This window comes from Glycine max, chromosome 14 (genome assembly GCF_000004515.6).
Source record: "Glycine max cultivar Williams 82 chromosome 14, Glycine_max_v4.0, whole genome shotgun sequence".
NCBI lineage: Eukaryota > Viridiplantae > Streptophyta > Magnoliopsida > Fabales > Fabaceae > Glycine > Glycine max.
In genome coordinates, this window is record NC_038250.2 from 46247595 (window position 1) to 46260815 (window position 13221).

Here is a 13221-nt window from a genome sequence, read left to right on the forward strand (position 1 = left end):
ATTATTATTATTTTATTTTTAATGCAACATTAATTATTTTTCACTTATTATATTCCTTATAATATTAATTATGGACAAAAAATTTATAAATAAATTAATGATAAAACATAAATAATAATCTTTCTTAGATGTCTACTTTTGTAACGGGTCTCATTCAAATCTTGCTAAATTAATATTGTGAAACAAAAATCTAATGAAGAAAAAAGACTACATCTTTGGTTAATACATTATCATATATTATTTCATTAAAAATCTTGTCAATAAAATTCAATGGGATTCTCCTAAAAAAATCCAATGGAACAACATCATCACAAAAAAAGAAGAATATAAAATGTATTTATTTCTTTCTTCCTTCGGAGATAATTATCTTTTAAGACGTTGAAGGTCGTCCATCTTGTATATTTGTTGCTCAAATGTTTTACTTAACACCAACTTTTTAAAAAGATTGGCTAATTTTTCAAACGAATGAACTTGTTAAATATCAATAATAATGTCTTTCTTTTGAGTGATTTTTTTTATTGTAAAATGTCTCTTTTAATATTTTTATTTCAAATAAGCAATACATACTACATTATGACCATGTATAGCTATCATGGATGCCATTTTTTCTAAAAGTAAATTATAAATTTATCCCACACATTGAATCACATATATCTTATTCAAATATATTTTTAGCTTTTTATTAATAAATATTAATTATTAATTTTTGTTTTTGAAAAATTATCATCAAATCAATCTTATATCTTCTAAATATATTCTTAACTTGGCAAGAGTAATACTAAAATTTCTCTGATTTAATGATCTAACTGTTCTGATTTGTTTCACTTATTATCTTATTAGTGCATGTACTGTCACACTCACATGTAAACAAATATTCTATTTGCAAATAAAGCATCACTCGTTTTGTATTTGGACCATCATACCATTTTCGTAACTCGAACGAAAATGACAGCAAGACCATAATTTATATATATATATATATAGTTAGATCAAACAAGTTTTAACATGAGTCTAAGGAATATTATTCAACGTGACACCCGCATGGAAATATAAGCTTGATTGAAAGGTTAAAAAGAAAGAGAAGGAGAAAAAAATGATAGGTTTGATTCCTGCTCTAAATAAAAACTAACAACCTATTTTCTCCATCTCAACATAATTATCATCTTAGTTTGATTTACACATATAAAAAAAATAGATGAAAAATAATAGATATTATGATTAATTTATTTATAAATTTTTTTATCCACAATTAATATTATAAGAATATAAATAGAAAAAGAATAATTAAGGATACGTTAAAACCTAAAATAATAATTTTTTTGGAACATTTTTTTCACGACAATTATAATACAACAAAAGTAAATAATAAATAACGTTTGCCGATAAAAAAAAACTATCAAATGTGCATGATAATAATTGAGAAAAATTAATTGTGGATCAAATTAACAAAGAAGCAGAACACCATCTGCTTATTATTTTATGGTATCTGCTGATTGATCGGTGTAGTCAATAATCTATGTAATTAATTGATAAATTAATAGTAATAGAAGATGAAATTGAGAATTTAATAATAGAACCTGGTCAAATGAATCCATGTGGTTGCGGTTTGTTACCATTCTCGTATTATAGAAATTTGCAAACAAGCTAATGGAGATGGCATTGATGCAAACACCAATTATGACAAGGTTATTATGAGTAGGACAACAATTGTGCTTAGAGATCATTTTTTTAAAACCTTCACCAAATGTATTTGTTCTACGAGGTGTCTTTCTCTCTATTTCAGTTTTATTTTATTTTTTTATGCCATTTTGATTTCCTTTCACTATAGTAATATTAAGATGTATGAAATGCAACGAGAAAGTTGACTCGATCGCTTTTTCTTTGTTTTTTAATTTTTCCTGTTGACGTTTACGGTTTTAGGGAAACGTGCTTCTACAATAATTCATTAATTCAATGAAGATGATGTCACCTGCAAATTTAGTAACATTTATAACTTTCAATTTCACATTTAAAAGAATTAATCAATTACATCAGCTAATCATTTTTTTCATGTTATTTAATCGTATAATTTGAACATTTATTTTCCTTTCTTCCTTCAAATTAAATATTTTATTTCATTTATTTTTTTGTCCAAATATATATATATATATATATATATATATATATATATATATATATATATATATATATATATACTATTAACTCCTACAAAAATCAAATTATAATTATTAATTCTTTTAGATTAGTGATAATCATCCACTACAAATAAAATTAATCTTTTGATCAAGTGAATTGAAAAATATTCATATTTTCTAACCAAGGATAAAAAAGTTTATGATACTTTAACTTTTGTATTTAAAAATTATAAATAGATAAATTGTGACTAGGATTTTTTGCTTTTAATATTTTTGTGTTATATATATATATATATATATATATATAAAAGCACTTATGACATATTGTCTCATTTAAAAAATTTAAAATAATAAATTATAAATAACTTATTAAATTTTATAAGCACTTGTCAAGATATATATTTAAATACAACTAACTTATTAAATTTTAAATACTTATAACATAATTAAATCTAGTTCCTTTAGCTCTTCAATTTATTACATATCAAACACTTCCCATCAGACTATAGATGATGAGGATGGAAGGCCTTTAATTTTAAAAATTAAGATGATTGTAAGGTAGGCAAACGACAAACTGAGATTAGTGTCGAATAAGTCATGGGCTCGACCCACCGTCTCATGGGCTCGACCCACCGTCTAGGAAGAGTGTTGCTAGGTGCACCCAGCATTTTTGCTGGTGCACCCAGCAAAAATTTGAAATGCTAAAATTGCCCCTATCACCTTTCTTCCTTAAAAATGACATTTTTTTTCCGGAACAGCTTCTTACTCCATTTTTAAAAAGCTTTCTTCTCGTTTTTCACTTTTTCCTGCGGCATTGTCTCTGGTTCGAGGGGGTAGCAAGGTTGAGTGCAGCGGTGAAGGTGAAGTTTCCAGCGTCAAGCTTTGCGGTGGTCGGTGACGGCAAACAAGGTACGCAGATGACGTTTGTTCGTCGCGGACGTACGGATGGCTTCCGGATCAAGTTGATCCGTAATCTTTTTACAGATCAACTTGATCCGTAAGTTCCGGATCAACTTGATCCATAAGTGTATTATTTTTGGTATTTGCTGTTTTTGCATCTGTTTTTGCATTTTTGCATCTGTTTTTTCATTTATTTTCCTTTTTTATTTTAAATTACTAATTGTTTTGTATGGTCATTTTTTGTTTGATTTGGTTAGATGGATGAAGATGAGTGGATGTATGAAATAATGTCTGAACGAGCGGATATGGATTATGAAAATGCAAAATCATATGGTGCGAATGAACCACATGTTGATTGTTCGGATGCGTTCAAGACTTCTCAGGTTATAATGTTAATGCTTGTCACATATTTAATAAAATGAATACTGGTAGAAAACTTAAATTATGTGGATTTTGTAGGTGTTTGAGTGCCGAGAGGATGTTTTGCGATGGGCTCTATCCGTGGCTCATGAAAACGGATTTGTGGCGGTGATTTTAAGGTCGGACACAAACACAGGTAGTAGAGGAAGGAGTACGTTTGTGTTAATTGGCTGTGAATGGAGTGACGAGTATAAGTGTAGGAAAAAAGAATTTATCAGAAGAGACACTGGGACTAGGAAATGTGGGTGTCCCTTCAAGCTTCGTTGCAAGCCAGTGGCTGGAGGAGAAGGCTGGATGGTGAAGTTGATTTGTGGAGTGCATAATCATGAATTGGCCAAGTCATTAGTTGGACATCCATATGCGGGGCGATTGACTAAAGCTGAAAAAACAATTATTGTTGATATGACGAAGTCCATGGTGAAGCCAAGAAACATTCTGCTAACTCTGAAGGAACACAATGCCAATAGTTGTACGACTATTAAACAGATATACAATGCAAGAAGTACATTCCGTTCTTCCATAAGAGGAAGCGATCTTGAAATGCAACATCTGATGAAGCTTCTTGAACGTGATCAATATATTTATTGGCACAGAATAAAGGATGAAGACGTGGTTCGTGATATCTTTTGGTGTCACCCTGATTCAGTGAAGTTAGTCAACGCATGCAATTTGGTGTTTTTGATAGACAACACCTATAAAACAAACCGGTATAGACTCCCATTGCTCGATTTTGTTGGGATGACACCGACTAGGATGACATTCTTTGCCGGTTTTGCATATGTGGAGGGTGAACGCGTTAATAATTTGGTATGAGCTTTACAACGCTTCCGAGGCCTTTTTTTAAAGCGTGATGCCCTCCCTGGAGTTATTGTCACTGACAGAGACCAAGCATTGATGAATGCAGTGAAATTAAGTTATGTAATTTATGAATTTGATTTTTAAGACTTTAGTTTGAAATTAAGTTTGACGTGTATATTTGTTTTATTCAGGTGACAACGGATAAGTGGATGGATATAACGGACATGGGACATGTCATTGCATCAAGGTATAACGTAATCGTTGTATCCTTGTCTAAACAACAAAGCATGACATTCTTTCCCCTTAGAAGTCAACCACTGACAAATTCTTCATTGCATCGTATAATTTGTATCGGTCATGTATATGACAATCATTTTGGTGAGATACATTGTAGATATGAAGTGTTTTTTTTTATGATTATGCAATGACTTTTGTAGGATTGAGTTAACATTTTTTTCGCATACACAACAGGTTTATTTAAAAGAACGTTGTCCCTTACCGCCTGTATCATTGTTATGGTCTAGCAATTGTCATCCGCAGGCGAAGTCATGGCCAAATCCATATATTAGCAGAATGCAGCATTACAAGAGCTTCATGATGTTCAAGAGAGACTATGTTGACTTAAATGATGATTGAACATGTAATTTATAAATGCCTGATCGTTTTGAACATGTAATTTATTTGTTACGTCCACAACAAAATTATTACTTAATTCTAAAAAAGCATGTATGATATATCGTTATCTGACTTGACTACACATTGTGGAAAACCGTGTTTGATAAATTGTTGTCTGCATTAACATAAAGCGCGTGAAAGGACCCTGCACAGCATGACTACACATGCAGATCTGATGCAAGCTAAAGCATGTCATGTCATTCGTGTAGTTGACAACACATACAGAAAGCATGTGCATGCGTATTTTCAATCTTTAAAAAATGCAGCACTAATATTAAAACTCATCTATATATATGGCACAACCTAACCTTGTAAGAAAACACAAGTTTCAGTATCAACCCAAGTCTTACAAAAGACTATGGCATTCTTGGGAGAGACAAGCAGTCAGACAGTTGTGAACTCCACATTAGGTTTTATTTTTCCAAATGGATCCATTGTTCACAACGACAATGGTGTTTCCTTCCAAGCTTCCACTCCAGTTTCCATTCGAGTACCTAACGGGTGTGATTTTCAAACGTTAAAAACCAGAATACACAATACCCTTAAGCTAACCGACAAGCAATTTTTGGATGAAATTTACTACCGGCAACCTTTCACGTATGCAGGTAATCAATTTCGGTTTCAATGTATGCAACTGAAAGATGACGCTGATGTTAACACAATGTTAATGTGTAATCATGAATTTTCGTTTGTTGGTCCGATTGAGTTATTATGTAGCATTGCTAGAACCCTAGATGGTATTTTAAACTTACTTGAAACTATTATGACCCCTACTCATGATGCCCTGCTATATTGCAATGGGAGGTGGAACATGTCACGCCAAAATGAGTTTGTAGGTTACTCGTTCACAGGAAAAAATCCCAAAAACTTTGACATTCCCACCGGATGTACCATGGATGAACTGAAGGATTTGATCAAACAAATTGCGCCTCGTGGGATTCCCCCTTATGGTGTTGATGAAACACAAATGGTAACGCGATTGTTTTTTCGGAAACCAAGTCACCATGAGTATTCAGAAAAAGTTATAAAATTTGAAATAATTGAACTCAAAACCAACGAGGACGTGATGAAGGTGCTCATTGAGTCTAACTACTGGAAAAAGATTGGGCCAATAGAAATTTTAGATGTTTTCAGTAAACCTTTACCGCAAATGGAAGACGAGTTGTCCTTGTCGCAAAATTAACATGACTTAGTTAGTTGTAGTATTTTATGGAAATTTAATTTCGTTCGACTATGTTGAAGTTAATGTACTGTTTGAATTCATGTATTGCATAATCGTTTTCAATTACAAGAATCTCAACTAAAAAAATAGATTTCTATATATAACAAACTAATTAATAAATTGTTTTTCTTCTTACGGATCAAGGTGATCCGTACGTTGATCCGTAAGACACTTACGGATCAACTTGATCCGTAAGTGTCTTATGGATCAACGTACAGATCACCTTGATCCATAAGAAGGAAAACAAGCAGGGGCAATTTTGCCATTTAAGAGCTTTGCTGGGTGCACCAACAATAATGCTGGGTGCACCTAGCAACACTCGTCTAGGAATGATATGGAAACTGACTTGTTGGATCGATGTAGTTTAATTTTCAAATTATTTCATATCATGGTGGTTTTTGGTGTAATTCATGTATGACTAGAATTGTTGAATGCTTTTTAATTTTATCGTTTTTAATATATATATATATATATATATATATATATATATATATATATATATATATATATAATTTTTGGGTTGGTCAAGAAATAATGATTTTACTTTTGTTTTTTGGCCGCGTATTTTAAATTATTTTCAAAACTTCGGTATTCATGCATGCTATCATTTGTCACTAACTTTTTATCTTATATATTTCAGACTCTTTGACAGTTAAAGGGCAAGTACAGTAGTCACACAAAGGAATCAAATACTATCAGGTGATCAATTAATTCACATTGAATCATTTTAGTTTTATTATTAGTCATTTGAGTTTTGAGTATATAGCATTAAAGATTATATAATAGGTAAGTATCCAGACAGAATTAAAAGACGCTTATGTAAGCATCTAGTGTAACATATCCCTATGAAGTTGAGTATCCTTCAATATACATAAGTGATGAGTGTCATTTGGCCAAGATTATAGTCAATAAATCCACTTAAAAGGTAATTATTTGGTCAAAAGCACCTAAACAAAACTAAAAGACATATTATCTAGTTGGTAATTGGAACATGCATCCCCATAAACCCAAGGCCCAGTTAGGTCAGTATATAAGAGGAGGATCCCCCCAGGTAAAAGGATTGACTTCACTTTTGAGTATTCACTTGATATTATTAATAGCTTTGAACCGAATCCTTACTTGAGCGTTAGAGTGTCTTTTGCAGATACCTCTCCTATTTGGCCTCATGTACACGAAAGAAGCATATAAATTGTCGACAAAAGAACCATTTGGCATAGCTAGTGACCCTTTGGCAGAGAAGTAAGTGTTCGATCAATTTGTTATTTTAGGGAGACTATTTGTGATCTCTAACAAAAATAACACACAAAGGAAACAAATAATAACATTAATATTAAATTTTTGAAAATAATTTAGAATAGGGGGTAAATAAAAACAAAAATAAAACTTCTAGGTAAAACCATTCTACAAAATGCATTTAATCTTTGCACAATATTTTTTTATATAATTTATAAATTTAAAAGGCATTCAAGATTCTAGTCCTCCTAAAATAACAAGAAAAAAATCTAGAGATCATATATATAAATTGAAAACCAATTCATGAATTACACCTAAAAAAAATTGATACAATTTGAAAACTAAACTATGTCCAACAAGTTTGATCCTATATCACTCCTAGAAGTTAACGAGCCCATGGCTTGTTGGGCATTAATCTCATGGACAAGATTTGGATAGAAATTAGGAAATTGTTTTTCCACTACCTAACTTGATATTGACATTACTATTTTTTTTTTTTTTAAAAAATGGTAGTGAAAGGACAAAACTACACCTAAGGCAGATTCTCCCCACCCCTATCCTTGTAGAAGCAAGCTTCATGATGATGAATCAAGTATGATTCAAGAAGTTTTGATGATGACAAAAAGAAGCCCAAAAGAATGATGTCAAGATTGAGTCAACAAGTTCAAGATCAAGATTAAAGAAAAGACATGAAGAAGAATCAAGATTCAAGAGAAGATTAATTCAAGATTCAAGAGAAGAAACCAAAAAGCAACTAGTCAATACTTCACAAGGGAAGTATTGAAAAAGATTTTTCAAAAACCAAACATAGCATAGTTTTGTTTTACAAGAAAAGTTTTCTCAAATTTTTCTAAGTTACCAGAGTATTTACTCTCTGCTAATCGATTACCAGTTTCCTGTAATCGATTACCAGTGGTAAAGTTTGATTTTAAAAGATTTTAATTGAATTTGCAACGTTCCAAATATTTTTTTAAATGATGTAATCGATTACAATATATTGGTAATCGATTACCAGTGTATCTGAACGTTAAAATTCAAATTCAATTGTGAAGAGTCACATCTTTTCATAAAATGCATTGTGTAATCGATTACATGGTTTTGGTAATCGATTACCAGTGACAAGTTCTGAATAAAAAGTCAAGAGATGTAACTCTTCCAATGGTTTTCTCAAGATTTTCTCAAGGTTATAACTCTTCCAATGGTTTTCTTGACCAGACATGAAGAGTCTATAAAAACAAGACCTTGACTTGCATTCAAATAACTTTTACAACTTTTTTGAACTTCTTTGAACAACTTTTGAGATATCTTGAAACCTTTGCTTCTCATCTTTCTTCTTCTTCCTTTGCCAAAAAGCTTTCTAAGTTTTCTGTTTTCCAAACCTTGTTCTTCTGCAGAAAACAAAAGTGTGCTATATCTTTTCATTCTCTTCTCCCTTTGCTAAAAAGAATTCAACAAGGACTAATCGCCTGAATTCTTTTTATGTCTCTCTTCTCCCTTTTCCAAAAGAACAAAGGACTAACCGCCTAAATTCTTTTGTGTCTCCTTTCTCCCTTTTCAAAGAATTCAAAAGGACACAGTCTGAGAATTCTTTTGATTCTTCCCTTTCCCTTAAACAAAAGATTTCAAAGGACTAACTGCCTGAGATATCTTTTGTTTCCCCTTTACAAAGATTCAAAGGACTAACCGTCTGAGAACTTTTTCTTAACACATTGGAGGGTACATCCTTTGTGATACAAGTAGAGGGTACATCTACTTGGGTTGTTGTAACTGAGAATAAGAGAGGGTACATCTCTTGTGGATCAGTTCAAGTGGAGGATACATCCACTTGGTTGTTCAAAGAGAACAACGGAGGGTACATCCCTTGTGGATCTTTGCTTGTAAAGGATTTTACAAGGTTGAAAAGAAATCTCAAGGACCGCAGGTTGCTTGAGGACTGGATGTAGGCACGGGTTGTTACCGAACCAGTATAAAATTCTTGTGTTTGTCTTCTTCTTCCCTACACTTTTAATTTCCGCTGTGCACTTTTAATTATCACTTTTACTTTTGGTTAAGTTTCAATTATTGTTCTTTACTTTCTTAACTTTGCAGTAAAAGTCTAATTAAATCTAGTAACATTAAGAAGGATAGATTTTAATTAGTCAAGGCACATTAATAATTAATTCAACCTCCCCTTCTTAATTATTACGAGACCACTTGATCCAACAACCCTTTCCCCTTCCCTCTTCTTCTTTGCCCAAACTCCCATCTCTCCCTCATTCCTCTTCCTTCTTCCCTTGTCTTCTCTGCCCAAACCCCCCACCCTTTCCCTTTCCTTCTTCTCCCTACCTCATCTTTGTTCTCTTCCCTAACCCTTCAAAATTCGAACACCTTAATTTTATTTCATTTTTTATGTACAATGAAAATACGACTTTGTTGTGTTTTTGAACCTATAACACTACAAAATCACATTTTCGTTGTGTGTTTTTTTTTAAATAACACCAAAAATATGATTTCGTTGTGTTTCAAAATCCAGAACACAACAAAATCATACTTCCATTGTATAGTTTTTCAAAACAAAAAACACAATGAAAATATGATTCCACTTGTGAAATTTGATGAATAATACAATGGAATCATATTTTTTTGTGCTAATTTTTTAAAATTATTTAATTTACTGTTAATTAATATTTTATGCGTCAAATTTTAATTTTAATTTGTTTTTTTAATGGCTCACATGAAGTTTACTGCTTACGTCTCAGATGTTGAGGCACGAAGATGACTTGTGACTACGTCAACACATCGTGATGCAAAGTTGGCTTGACAATAGCAACACCAAGTAGAGCCACATATAGATGCACATGCACAACCAAAGGCAAAGGCACATATACCACCTGCTAACAGTGTCATCGAACCCCAATTGAAGGAGGCCTTATGGATTTGACTTTGCTTCGATTTTATAAGGACCACACAACTGGGCATGTATGGATTGGTCAGCCCAAAGACGAGCTGAAGTTGGTCAAGCATGGTGGCAATGTTATTGCCTACCCTACCTAGGTGATGGTGAAGAGGTACATGGATAGGTCAGGGATGAAGGGCATGTATGAGACACGGTACACGTCTATGAATAAAGGTGTAACCAACGCCTTTATCAAGAAATGACATAATGAGACATCCTTCTTTCACCTTCCAATTGGAGAGATGACCATCATCGTCGATGATGTGTCACATCTTCTACATCTTCTTATCACAGGTCGTTTCCTTGATCACATGAACTCAACCTACACAAGGAAGGAGATCAAAGGGATATTGAGGTTAGAGCTTGGCATTATGACAGACCAAGAGGTAGATGTTACGATGTCATCAGGCAACACGATGGCTCTAGCTTTGTTAGAGAAGTTGTATCGCACTATGTTGCTTATGAGTTGTTCATCTAGGTTGCCAAGGCATATTTGCTATATTTGCTCGGCCATACCATATTTTTCAAGAAAAGCTCAATGCTTGTACACATCTGTTACCTGTAGTACCTTAGTGGTCTGAATCACTACTCTTGGGGGGGCAACTCTGCTGGTCAACTGTCATATGCTTGCAAGTATAACAACAAGTAGATGAGAAGTTATATGAGTCTACTCATGGTAAGAACAATTTTTTTTTGTAGACATAATTGCTTTTCTTTGTACTACTTGATGCTAAAATTATATTTCATGTTTTATAGGCATGAGTGTTTAAGCATCTGTCGACCATTCCTTGTAGTGAGAAGGTGTTGGATTATGACTACGAGAAACTGCTAGGGCTAGGTGGTTTACCTTGAGGGGTACCAGCAAGGTTGATGGGACCAAGGCATTGTTGGATCGGCTACAGATGACTGATGTTGTTTGGTCCCCATATGCATCACACAAAGACCTTAGACCTTTCGAGGATTAGACATTATACTATGGCTACATTAGAGGTTGGACATGCATATGATCGTATCTATGAAAAGGGTTTTGAGGCAGTTCGGGTACATAAAGAAGATTCCCTTGGACCCACCTTTAAGTGCCCTACTGTATATGAGAAGTGTTGTGAGGCATGGGCTGAGTGGGAGCAACATGTGGTGGTGATGGGCAAGGTTGTTCCACATGAGGCTCCATGGGCCTACACTCCTGATTACCTACCTTAGCATTACAAACATTCACATCCACACATGATTCCGCCATAGGAGGGAGAACCACCACATAGTCTTGTACGTATTCCACCCTAACCTCAGCCATAGCCTAGTGGTGGTCAGATGCTAGATTATGTATCTGGAGTTGATTACTCCCGTTAGGTGATGCAAACAATATTTTCATCATTTTGTTTTATTTTTAATGAAAAGATCATTACTAATTGTATTGTTAAATATTTGTGTAGGATCGATTCTAGATAATGTCAACATCCACGTAGAGACTATTGGATATGAAAGTTGCACCTAAAGGCGCAAATAATCATCAGGTCATACAACAACTTATGTTGATGGCACATGAGGGCCGTGTAGCTGGATGTAGCTTAGCTGAGGAGGGATGCTACCGTAGAAAGCCAACAAAGGTGGAAGAAAAGGTGGTCGCAAGGGCACTTGAGGACATTTGTCATTTTGTATTATTATTGTTTTTATTATTATGTATTCGACTTATGATGCTTTTTCTATGAACCTATTTTTATGTTCTATGAACTTATTTTTAGCCTTTTATGTTTGCTTTGTTTTTATGTTTATATGATACACGCCTAGTCATGTAATAACAAATAAAATTTTGATTAAATTCAGAAGCTAACATAAATCTCATCAATTAAAAACATGACTAAATGGAGTTATCATCTTTATTAGAACTTGTTGTTGCCGTTAATCCATGCATCAAAGCAATTATCTCTTTGAAATGTCTTAGTTTTGTTGATTTACACAATAGGGCAAGGATGGATTTCTTCTAGAGATCAGTCAATCATTGCATACAACTCCATGAGACCTTTAGAACTAAAATGTGAAAGGATGAAAATCATCTTTCCCAAGTTTTCGCTGTGCAATTTGTCAAAGGGCAATTTTAGGATATGGCTAAAGTGCACCTATTGAGTAGTGCTGCTAGTAAAAGTAAAATTGGTAGTGCAAATAGCAATACCCTAGAAATTAATAGCATTCATGGGGCACTCTTGTTTTTTTAGTTTTTTCTTTTTGTTTGGCTTTTATATAGAAAGTAACCTGAAACAAAATAATATAAAATCAACATATGTTGATTTGATTTTTGTTTTAATGTCCTGTTTGAACTCACACCTTGATAATGCAAAGCAGATATAGGAGAATCACTAGGCCAATGAGAGGGACTGGTTATTATTTGATTTGAATGCAATGTTAAATTTAAGCTAAGCTAAATTAATATTTTTTGTTTTGTTTTGGTATGGTATGGAATTTTAATAATTTATTAATTAACTTATTAATATAATACTATAAAATCTTCATCAAATTTTACAATGTATAAAAAAGTAAATTAAATTACATAATTATAGTGTTATATTATTTTAGAAAGCAATATTTTTTATAGTATGTAGTATTATTATTTAACAATGCTTACAGGCCTTTTTGTAACATTTGAGAAAGAGTGCATAACACCTCTTAGTCTTAATCAGTGTTTTTTTATAAAAAAAAAAATTACACATTACAAACCTTTTATAGAAAGAAGTATATTATAAATCACGTGTTATCACTATTAAACAAAATAATTCTATTCATTTTAGATTGGATGAATCTTCAATAAGGATCTCAATAACTCAAATTGATTGAATCAGCCTTTCAATCTATTCTTTTTATTCTAAGGTTATACACTTGTATTTATAGCCATTGGGGTGGGTTCAATTGCG